This window comes from Microtus ochrogaster, chromosome 21, assembly GCF_000317375.1.
Source record: "Microtus ochrogaster isolate Prairie Vole_2 chromosome 21, MicOch1.0, whole genome shotgun sequence".
In the NCBI taxonomy this organism is placed as follows: Eukaryota; Metazoa; Chordata; class Mammalia; order Rodentia; family Cricetidae; genus Microtus; species Microtus ochrogaster.
The window spans coordinates 9,085,782-9,097,191 of record NC_022022.1 but is presented as its reverse complement, the minus strand read 5'-3'; positions in this window follow the sequence as shown (position 1 = coordinate 9,097,191).

The following is an 11,410-nucleotide window of genomic DNA, read 5'->3' as shown; positions in this document are numbered from 1 at the left end:
AACACAGAGGTCAAGATTTCTAAAACCGTGTCTGCTAATTGTTCCACTTCACCTTAAGTAATTTAGCCACAGAATGCTAACATCCTGTATTCGTGTGCGTGTATGTGTGCATGTGTGTGTGTGTGTGTGTGCATGTGTGTGTGTGTAGGAGAGGGGAAAATTGTGGCCTTTGTTGTTGTTATTGCTAGCATTTGCTTTTTTTTTTTTTGGAGGTCCTCCTCCCACGTGCTCTGTCTCCACCCCTACAATAAGCTGAGGCAGTGTAAGTTACAATTTATTAGCTGGTTGCCATGGGTTACACCAGTGCTCCACAGATATTCCCTTCAGAAATAGTAACATTTAATGTAATGTAAAACAGAACTACAGCATCACCACTCCTGGCTTCTGCTGGCTTGCAGTATTATATCCTTCCCTGCTGAGATAGAAGCCTCAGGAAATTAGCTGGTCCCATTATTTTATTATGATGAGGGGTGTCTTGCATGCCCCCCTGTTCACAGGAAGGGGAGCTTGCAAGTCAAGGGCATGCAGAAGATCTGGGGCACCCACTTGCGGGGCACATGGTGCCCCAGACCAACACTGCACTGGTTTCACTTGCTGATTTGTAATTTAAGGCGTTTTTCTCAAAGAGAGTCCCTGAGGGCACCAGGCCCGTTATTTCAAGGAGGCTAGTTGAAACTACTGATAGGTTTATTTATTTTGCCATCTGGATAATATTTGTGGCAGGTAGGTTAACAAAAATTTGTGGGCTGGTAAATTGTTAGGATAATTTTTAGCTTCAAGGGTGATTTCAACGAGAAAGCTTAGGAGCTGGGGACTCCCAAGCCTGGCCATTCGGTTTCAGACAGACATAGTGGAAGAGACTGATGTTTCAGGGTCGCCTGTGTTCTCTCTGCTCTGCCCCTGTCCTGCCACCCACTTGCCTGGTCATTGTCCCTCTCAGAACACTTTCGCCTCCTGCCTGCTGTTCCCAAGCAGTGTGTCCTCTCTTAACTGTCAGGCCCTGGTTCTAGCCACATGTGTTTCCCACAGGTTTGCATACGCGTGTAGGGGTGATGGGAAAAAGGGGGGGGGCTCCTCAGTCAGACTGTGGGGATTCAAAGCCCGGCTCTGCTACTTTCAGTCTGTGTGATGCCGCAAGTCCCTTGGTGTTTACTGCGAGCACCTTGGCTTTCCTAGTGTAAGCGGGTGAGCTTATTTGTTGTCTGTGCACAGAGTAAAAGAGTTATCAGGGGAAATGTATGTGAAGTCACTTAGCACAGATCCTAGCTCATCTTAGCCCCTTCAAAAGTGGTCCTGCTTCTTTGGGACACAGCATCTCGTCTTCTCTAACCGAGAGATTCATGTCTAGCTCATCCACCTGCATAATTCCTGCTATCCATTCAAGCCTCAACTCAGATACTCACCCCGACCCCCACCTCCTCTGTGTCTGCTCCTTCTATGCCCAGTGCATGGCTTTTTGTGTTCCTCTCTACTGAAGCAGGCCACCTTGCTCCTCCAGGCCCTTCTCTGTGTCTTCCTATCCCGGGACTCCAGGGTTATAATGAGTTAATATTTGATATCAAGTTGACTGTAATTGGAATTACCTAGGAGACATACCTCTGGGTATGTCTGTGAGAACCTAGAGAAGTTTAACAAAGAGGAAGAAACACCAACCCTGAATGTGGGTGGCACCATACCATGGCCTGGAGTTCCAGATTTAGTTTAAAAAAAAGGAAGGAAGGAAGGAAGGAAGGAAAGAAGGAAAGAAGGAAGGAAGGAAGGAAAGAAGGAAGGAAGGAAGGAAAGAAGGAAGGAAGGAGCTTGGTTTCGGGGTTAGATATAAATACCAGCAATCAGAAAATTCCTGCTACCCAACTGTAGAAGCACTGTGACCAGCTCTTTCAAGGCTCCTGCTGCCATGCCTTCCCTGTCGGGGTGGAATGTGTGTGTGAACCCCTAAAATGTGAACCCCAATAAACCCTTCTTTAAGTTGCTTTTGAAAGTGTTTTGTATCAGAGATGAGAACTAAGGCAGAAGTCCTTCAGGTCTGAGAGCTCCTTCTTCGGTCTCTCTTCCCAGTGAATGCTGGAATGTGGAGACCCCCCCAGGATGTCTGCTGGATTTGTGAATGAGGCCAAGGAACCAGTGCATAAAATCATCTGCACTTGTCATGGCACCTGGCAGACACAGCCAGTGTGATCCAGTCTCCAGGCAGTATAGCCACCAAGGGGCATCACATGCCTTTGGTTGTAACAAAAGAATCCTCTCTGTTGACTTAAAAATGATGGTCCATACATAACAAGCAGAGTCCAAGTATGGAAGCGCCAGGCCTGGTTAGGGTGGCTCCTTGTGACACCCAGGACATTCAGCCAACCCATGTGTGGCTATCTCCATCAGACTGGAATTTTTTTCCTCTTAACTGCTCAGGGTGTAGGGAGCTGGGCACGCTGTGCATCCAGCCTCTCTGGGACCCCACCCTTTCCCAGTGGAGTCCTGTGGGTGCTTCTGACCCCTTCTGCTCTGAGCTCCCTCCCTCCCTCCTCAGCTCACCCTGAGGAACCAACCTCCTAGAAGGAACAAAGCCGGGAACTTGTAAACAAACAAACAGGCTAATCACGGGTTGTGCTATTGCTTAGATCTGAAGTGATTCCAAAAGGCTTGGAACTCCTAGGAGATGGATGAACCCAGAAGGAAGCCCCAGTGGGAGGCTTCGGGCCTCTGTGGGCATAGCCTGGAGGGAGATATGGGGACTCCAGTGTCCTCCCACCCCACCCCCACCCCAGCTCTCTTTCACATCTTGGTTATGGAGAAGAGTGTGACTACATTCGTCACCATGATGTTTTTTTCTATAGGCCAACTGGTCGTGTTCAGAAACTTCTACTTGTGAGACAAGTAGAATGAACCTTTATTCCTTTGGAGTTGCCCAACTCGAGCCTTTTATTACAGTTACGGAAGGGGCCCAATAGTGTCCAGTGAGTGCAAAAACAATAATCCGTAGTCTAAAGGGGGAAGGGGGCTGTTCTACAGGGGTTATTCTGGAGGCGGTAACAGAAGGCTGCCTTCTGAGCAGGCCGCGCTGGATGGAGTAGAGAGTCAAAGGAAGTTCAGGGAAGAAGATTGCAGGCAGACAGACAAGCAAGTGTAAAGGCCCCGAGGCAAGCAAGGGAGGTTGGTGTGGCTGGAGCCCGCTCTGCCTAATGAGTGATCAAAAGTTACTTGTGGCACCCCGCCCAGCTCCTGCCCCAGGCTCCAAACATCACAGCCCTTCTCTCCAGAACTTTCCCTGCCCAGACTTGCAGCCCACTTGAGGCCTAGGCACAGCTGTGAGCCCACAGAACAATGGGCTTGGCCCTGGGAAGCTGGGAGAAGCTACCATGTTCTAACAAACGAGCCCATGATTGGGTCAGAAGCTTTTTGGGTACCACCTATTTTATGGAGCAATTTCTGGGGCCACAGCTACCAGGAAAGACACAAGGACCCTCAAGTAACGATGAAACTCCTTTCTCCGTGGGGACTCATCTCTCTCTCGCATGATGTTATCCACCCTCCCTCCTTCACTATGGTAGAGCAGGTCCAGTAGCTCCTGCTCCATCTGGTAGCAGGGGAATACCGCTGTGGAATGTAGCAATTCTGCCAGGGACCGAGAAGCAAGGCCAGATGCCTCACCATGAGGTATCACCCTCCCATCTTTCTTTAGCTTGCTCCCACGGTGGGTATTATGTTGATTGGACTCGCTCTGCTCCTGGGACTTGGAGGTCCCCTCATATACCATGCAAACCTCTTGGAGAGGCACAGTCTTCTCCTGCTGAGAAGCACATAGGGAGAGGCAGAGGCAGGTCTCAATACCTGCTTCAAGGGCACACCCCCAGTGCCCTGCCTTCCTCCCCCTAGGCTCCACCTCCTAAAGGTTCTGCCAATCTCATGGGCAGGTGGCAAACCTTTAATACATGGGCCTTTGGGGGGACATCTACAAACCCAAACAATAATAATGGGGTGTTTGTTTATTTTTGAGACAAGGAATTACTATGCTGCTCAGGTTGATCTCAGGTACCTGGGTTCAAGCAATCCTCTGCCTCGGCCTCCTGACTAACTGGGGTGACAGACATGGGTTATCACATTCGGTATTAGATTCAAATTCTTCCCCTCTCCTCCCACTCCCTCTTCCCTTCCTCTCTCCTCCCCTCCCTTTGCTTTCTTAGGCTGGGAACTAAACCTAGGGCCCCATGCATGCTAGGTAGTGATTCTGCCACAGAGCTATGCATGCAACCCCGCCAAATTAGTTTCAGATCTTTTCCCTTTGAAGCACCAGTGATGCTAGCAGAGCATCTAAATGAGGTGATGTCAGTCTAATGCCCTCTCCCTGGTAGCTCTGTCTCAGGACGGCGACCCCTTTTCTGTGACCCCTAGAGATGCTTTTCTCATACTAGCACCTAGCTGGTCTTCCTGGTCTTCGATGCTTGGCTTTGTGAAAGTCTACAGAACCGAAGAGCACCTACCCTCAGCTCGATGTCAGGTCCCCAGGGCAGGGTTTTTGTCATTCAGGGGTGAGGCATTTGGACCGGTTACTTCCAGGATGACCGGTGGTGGTAGGAATCATAAGGCCAGGCTTTCTCTGAAATCAACCTCCCTACTCCCTCTTCTCTCTGGACTGGTACCAAGGACCCCAATTATGAACACAGAGAGAGGTGGGAGAACCTGGGAAGGCACTATCCCCCATTCAGACAAACTCTAGTCCTGGCTCTGGCCAATCTACTTAGGATATTAGCATAAGAGGTACTTGTCAATCACTAGGGCGATGGCCTCATTTTGCAGATGAGAAAACAGAGGCCAAAGAGGTGAAGTAGTTGGTTGAGGTCCTGGACCTCAGAACTCATAGTGGGGTAGATGAACTCGTCCTGGGCTTAGGGTGGCACTGGGCCTTTGCCTCCTTCTCTTCTGAGTCTTCAAATTGTCTTCTCGACCAGGGTACCTCTTCCTTTCTGCTCCCCACTTCTGATAAGGGGCCTCGGCTGTGACTGACATTCTTAATTTGCCTCAAAGCAAATGTTGCTTCCTCTTTCAGTACAGACAGAGGACCAACAAATGAAGATTGAATCAATGAGTGTCATTTCCCACTCTGTCCTCAGCCCGTAGCATATGAGTATGACTTCTGTAAAACTAAAAGTGCATATGTTTGACGCACATAATTAGGTAAAAGCAGCTTCAATGGGCGTTTCACTGTAGGACTTAGATCATAACCACCAACCGAAGGATGGTCTGATTGTGGTCACCTAATCAAAGCCAGCAGAAGGTCTCATGCAGGCAAGCGTTCAGGCTGGGTGTGTGGAAACCCACAGGGCTGCCTCCCAAGAAGGGCCCCTGGTGTGCTGTGCACACTGAACTTTGATTCCTCCTAGGGACAGTCTGCTACAGAGCTCAGTCACGTCCCTACTCAGTCACGCAAGGGGCATTTAGAGTGGCCAAGACACTTGGGCTCCCAACTCTTGCAGCAGAGGGCAGGGAATGAGGCAGGCTTTCGGCCCAGGGGACCAGACATGAAACAAAAGCTGTCTTCCAGCAGGCGTTCTGACTTTTCCTTAAAGTGGTATTTTGACTGTAGGATTGGGTTTAAACACTGAATTTCAGTTTTGTACACACAACCAACCCTACGGGGCCTGGGGCAATGGGGTTGTTTGAAAGGAGCCCCAGTCCCTGGATTCTACCTGCCAAGTGTTCGATTAAGCTGCATAGGTCTGTCTCCACCATCCTGTCTTTCAAATATTTATGTGGCAGATTATAGGCAAGCTTCAAAGGCAAGGAAATGCAAATCTGTTCTATAAATCATAGAATAACACAGCTGCTGTCTTCCTCAGAGTGACAGCTACGAACACCGACATTTCTGCCTGCAGAAGGAGTGGTGGGAGGTGGCCTCTTGTGCGTAGCTAGGCCCAGAGTGTGCGTGTATATGTGTGTCATCTCTGTGTGTGCACATGTGTATTATGTGTTTGTATATGTGTGTCCCTGTGCACATGCATTCATTTGTGTGTGTGCACATGCATGGGTATGTGTGTGCACTGGAGGTAGAAAGGGAATAGGAGGTTCTAGTGATATTTTTATTTTTGCAGAACAGCAGATAAATAATACAAAAAGAAGTTCCCAACAGTTAAAGAGTTATTTTTTTCTGTGAATCTTCAAAAACTGTACAGAGACAACGCATTACCTAATATCTGCGAGTCTTTAGGATTTGAGATGGTGTGGGGCTGGAGATGGAAGTGGCTTTGAATTTGGGAATATGGACCCAGAGCGTCACCCTAATGGGAGAAGTCAACAAGCAACCATGAGAACTCCAAAATGAATTTAATTTAGCCTGAGTGAATAAAAAAGAAACCGTGCATTGCAAATAGTTATGCAAATTAACTTCTGCCCCCAGGGTCTCCGCAATCTGCCAGTGGAGGCCCCAGCATGCCAAAGACGAGGCTTCTGCGGGCTCTCTTCTGCTGTTGCCATGACACAGCCATTTGGTACATTGGTGCTCAGCGACACATTAACATCCACCAGGACTAACATTGGAGTTGATGGTCCTTGCCACCAGCTGGTTTGGGTCTGGTGGTGTCCTGTGGGAATACCTGGGGAGAGTGCAATAGAGACCGCGCGGGGGGGGGGGGGTTAGAGGGCAGGTGGCGTGGGGCAAGGACTGCTGGGACAAGCTGCCAGGCCTTACTCAGGGTTCCATGTAAGTGACTCAAGCTCACTTGGGCAACAGTGGGTATTCTCTGGGTCATGCAAAGGACTGCAGGATAGCTAACTCATGGGAAAGGAAGGGATGCAGCTGGGCTCAGGAGGAGCCAGGCGAGGGCTGGACTTCTGCCAGGGCTTCTTACCTCACCCACCTTTAGTTTTTCTTGGGACTGGTCTCTAACGCAACTGCCAACGAGTAGCAGATTTTGTACCCGATAACTTTGGACAGATTCCTAGTTGACTAAGCCCAGGGAAGAAATATATTGGGCTGAACTGGGATGAGGTGCCTACACCTGGACCAATTAACAACAGGGAGAGGACCCTGGACCGTATAAATACTCGCCTCTTAAGGTGGCCATGGGTGATGGGATGGGAGGGTTTTCTAGCAAAGGGGGGAACGAAGTTCTGAACAGAAGACCCAGTAATAATGTCTTCTGGTCTAAAAAGAACTGGATAAAAGGGCAGTCAAAGCAAGGGAGGGGGCCTGGAACCATCTAGATCCACAGGTTACAAAGAATCCAACTAGCTGCCTGTCCTCGAAACTTAGAAATCCTCAGAATTTCATGACAGCAAGTTCCCTCCCCTCCCCAGCTCCTTTTTTGTGTCCTTCATTGTTCTGGATCATGAGCTTTTCTGCACCAAGAATCCCCTTCAAAATACAAGCTCACAAGGCTGGCTCAGTGGTTAAGAGCATTTGCTGCTTTTGCAGGGGACCAGGTTCAGTTCCCAGCATCTACATGGTGGCTCACAACAGCCTGTAACTCCAGCTCCAGGGGATCTGACACTCTCTTCTAGCCTTCAGGAACACAGCACACGTGTGGTACACATACATACATGCAGGGCAAAAGTACTCATATACATAAAATAAAAATCACTTTTACAAATTGAAAGCTAAGCTCTTTGCTATCTTGTCTTGCACTAGCCAGATTTCTATCACTATGATAAAATGATGAAGGTAACCAATTTAGAAGAAAGGGTATTTTGCCCATGGTTCCAGAGGTTTCAGTCCATGGCTGGTTCACTATTTCTCTGAGGACCGTGATCAGACTGTTAACCATGGTAAGGAGAGCACGGTCACCTCAGGGTTCTTAGGAAATGAACAAGGTCCCCACCTCCTGTTCAAGGACACAGAATCATGACCAGATTTTCAACCAGGCTTCACCTCTTGAAGATTTCCCCACCTCCCAATAATGCCAAGGCAAGCAGCAAGCTTCTGCCAGGTGGGTCTTAGGGGACAGACGGGATGTGCACCACAGCACACCGTTGTCAAGACAGATGATCGACAGCCTCTTCCTGGCCGTACAAAACCGTTCTCTCGCTGTTAAAGTCTAGCAGGAGCCTGCCTGCACCTTCTACCCCTGGGTTTTCATTAGTCACTTTTAGTACCTTTCTGCAGAAAATGTCCCCGAACCAGCCGCATCAGAGTCACCTGGGAGATTGTTAAGAATACAGAGTGGGTAACTGTGGAGGTGGCTCAGTGGGCGAAGTGCTTGCCACACAAATATGAGGGCTTGAGTTTGATCCTGAACCCCAGGTAAGAGACACTCGTGATGGGCCTTGTGCTAGACAGAGGTCACTATGGTCTGTCTTCAGGATGGGGTGTGTTTCGAACTCACTGAAGAATCAGAGATAAGCAGGAAACAGTAGGCCCATCTTCCCTACCTGGCAGCTGCTTCTCCAGGTGTTCTCTGTCCATCCGAGGGTTGAAAAGTTGTAGGTAGTCTGCTATGGGATTGAGCCTATTTCAGAAAAGGAGGGACTCATGAGCCCAGAATATACGTTAGATAAGGCTTATGTGCTGAACCAATAGGACGGAGAATCTGAGAAGGGGGGTGATTCCAGACACCTCCCTGAAGAACTCAGACCAGTGAGATATTCAGGCTTTAGAAAAAGCGTGACTAGGAATCTAAAAGCCACTGTTTTGTCCCCCGTCAGCATACCAGTCATTTTTATCCTTTCTCCAAGCTGATGTTAGACTTTGCAAGGTCAAAAACTAACTGCTTTGCTCTTAACACTCCGAGTCTCCATGACGCTTGTCAGAAAGGGAGCGTCACTGTTTCTCCTACCTGTAACTCTAGCCTGTTGAGGCTGAAGCTGGTGCGTCCTGGAGCACTTACCTGCCAACCAGTTTAGCCGAAATGGTGAGCCTCAAGCTAATGAAAGTCCCTGTCTCAAAATTAAAGGGGGAGTTGAGCCGGCAAGATGTCTCAGTGGATGCAAGTGCTTGCCACACAAGGCTGAGAACAGGAGTGTGATACCAGGAACCCTATAAAAAGCCAGTGCGATGACATACGTGTGTAACCTCATCACTCTTGTGCTGAGACGAGAAGAGGGTACAAGAGAATTGCCCGGAAGTTTGAGGGCTGGCTAGCCTGGAGTACGCAGCACAACAGAAAGCAGAGAGACCCTGCCTCGGTAAGGGAGAGAAGGACCCAACGGCTAAGAGCTGTCCTCTGACCTAAACAGGTGTACTTGATGTGCTAGCGCGTGCGCGCGCGCGCGCACACACACACACACACACACACACACACACACACACACACACTAATTAATTAATTAGTTAAAAACTACAGTGGAGGTCAGTAGAGGAGGAGACTTGAAATCAACCTCTTGTGTCCACCTGCACACATGCAGGTGAGATCACACATACGCCTGCCCCTTCCGCGCCCCCCCCCCAAGCACATACAAACCCAAAGGAAAAACGTATGGAGACTGCTGCCCCCCAACTCCCGCACCACTGTGTGAGAATCTGCATGCTAATAAGACGTCAGAACTAGAACTGGAAGGTGTTTTGTCTCTCAGAGGTTCAACATCAGAAACTTGGTCTCCAGTGTAATACAGTTGAGGGGGTGTGGCCTTTAAGAAATGACAAACCAAAGAGGCAGGACCTTGGGAAGGGATTAACACAGCGCTCACAGGGCTGGGTTAGTTCCTGAGGGAATGGGTTACCACAAGGGAGGGACCCTGGGCACTTGCCACTTTCTTGCTTCCCAGTCACAGGCATTCTCTTTTTGCACACGGTCCTTCCCACTGCAATGCCGCACTGAAGCAGACAACAGAACTATGCTGTCTAGACTTTCTAGACAGCAGGCTGTGCCTTTCCTTTGCACATTTTTGAGCATTGGTTATTTTGTTATAACATCATCAGACAGACTAAGATAGCCAGATAGTTGATCCCTTTAAAAAGCTCGGTTCCTGAGCATGGTGGTGCATGCCTTCAATTCCAGCATTTGGGAGGCAGAGGCAGACGAATTGATGAATTTGAGGCCAGCTTGATCAAAACAGTGAGTTCCCTGCCTTAAAACAAAACAAAACAAAACAAAAGCACTGTTTTGGACACCTGTAAATGGCTCTTATAATCTTTGTTTACAATGCCTGAAATGTCTTCACAAATTCCCCTCTGTATCAAAGGCAGCCGTGCCTAAGCACTCAGCTTCCCATCCTTACTACCCCTGACCAACCCACCTCCAATTTCTAGCTGTCTGTTCCATTGTCTCATTGGCTTTCTTTCCCTAACGAGTTAGCCTTCCCGCCTCTAGCAGACGCTCTCGTTAGTGAGCCTCCTCATTTATAAAGTGGGTTAAACAAGACTTATGATGCTTCATTTGCATATTTACACCATACAACTTTAGCGTATAATTATCTTCATTCTAGTAGGACCAGTTTGCGGTGGTGGCTTTGTGAGGAATTGTGAAGGTTGTCATAAGTAACCTGTTATTAATTATGAAGTGCTATAATTTGTGGACAATTTATATTTTTTAAAGAAATTAGAAGGCATTAAAGATTATTTCTAGAGTGACTCTGGTGTACCTGTGTTCCAATTTGCTGCAATGAGGAAGAGGGAGCGAGGAGGCTTCAAGCCTAGTGGGCTAGGAATTGCATTGGGAAAGTGTTCTACACAGGCATCGCCATCGAGTGTGTGTGTGTGTGTGTGTGTGTGTGTGTTTTAATTATAAACTGATTGGCCCAGTATCTCAGGCTCTTCTCATTAACTAATTCTTATAACTTATACTAGCCCATATTTCTTGTCTATGTTAGCCACATGGCTTGGTACCTTTTTTGGTGAGGCAGTCAGTCACATTTTGTTTCTTCTGAGGCTGGGTCACAACTGCACACCGTGCTCCCTCTTCCCAGCATTCTCATTACCCGGCCTCTACTTCCTTCCTGGCTACTGGCCAATTAGCGTTTTATTAAAATAATACAAGTGACAGGATAAAAGAGTATTGTCCCACAGCACTTCTCCCCGCTCCCTTTTTTAAAACAAGAACTCTGAATCTAATATCCTTTGTTTAGCTTTTCTCCTTACCATTATCCATAACAACTTATAACCAACATTCTAAACAAAGGAAAATATCTATAGTCCATTTTGGGGGAATGTGAGCATAGTTTTCCAGGCTACTTATTGCTGATTGGGGGCACTGATAATATTATGGGGACCTAAAGAAAATTTAGAATTGTGATCAAGTCCTGACTAGAGTATCCTGTAAGGCTTGATCATCTCAGGCAGCAGTCTTTGAACTGTCCTGGATGTAGAACTCAGACATCTGGACCATTCCTCCTAACGGAAATTTCTCAGGGGGTCTTCCTTGGTCAAACCTGATTTTTCTTAACTCAGAATGAATCTACAGTCTCTCCTTTCCAGTGAAAACAAATGCAAAACCTCTTCTCCAAAGTAACATATATTTTGACTTAAATTTTAAAGTCAGAGAATTAT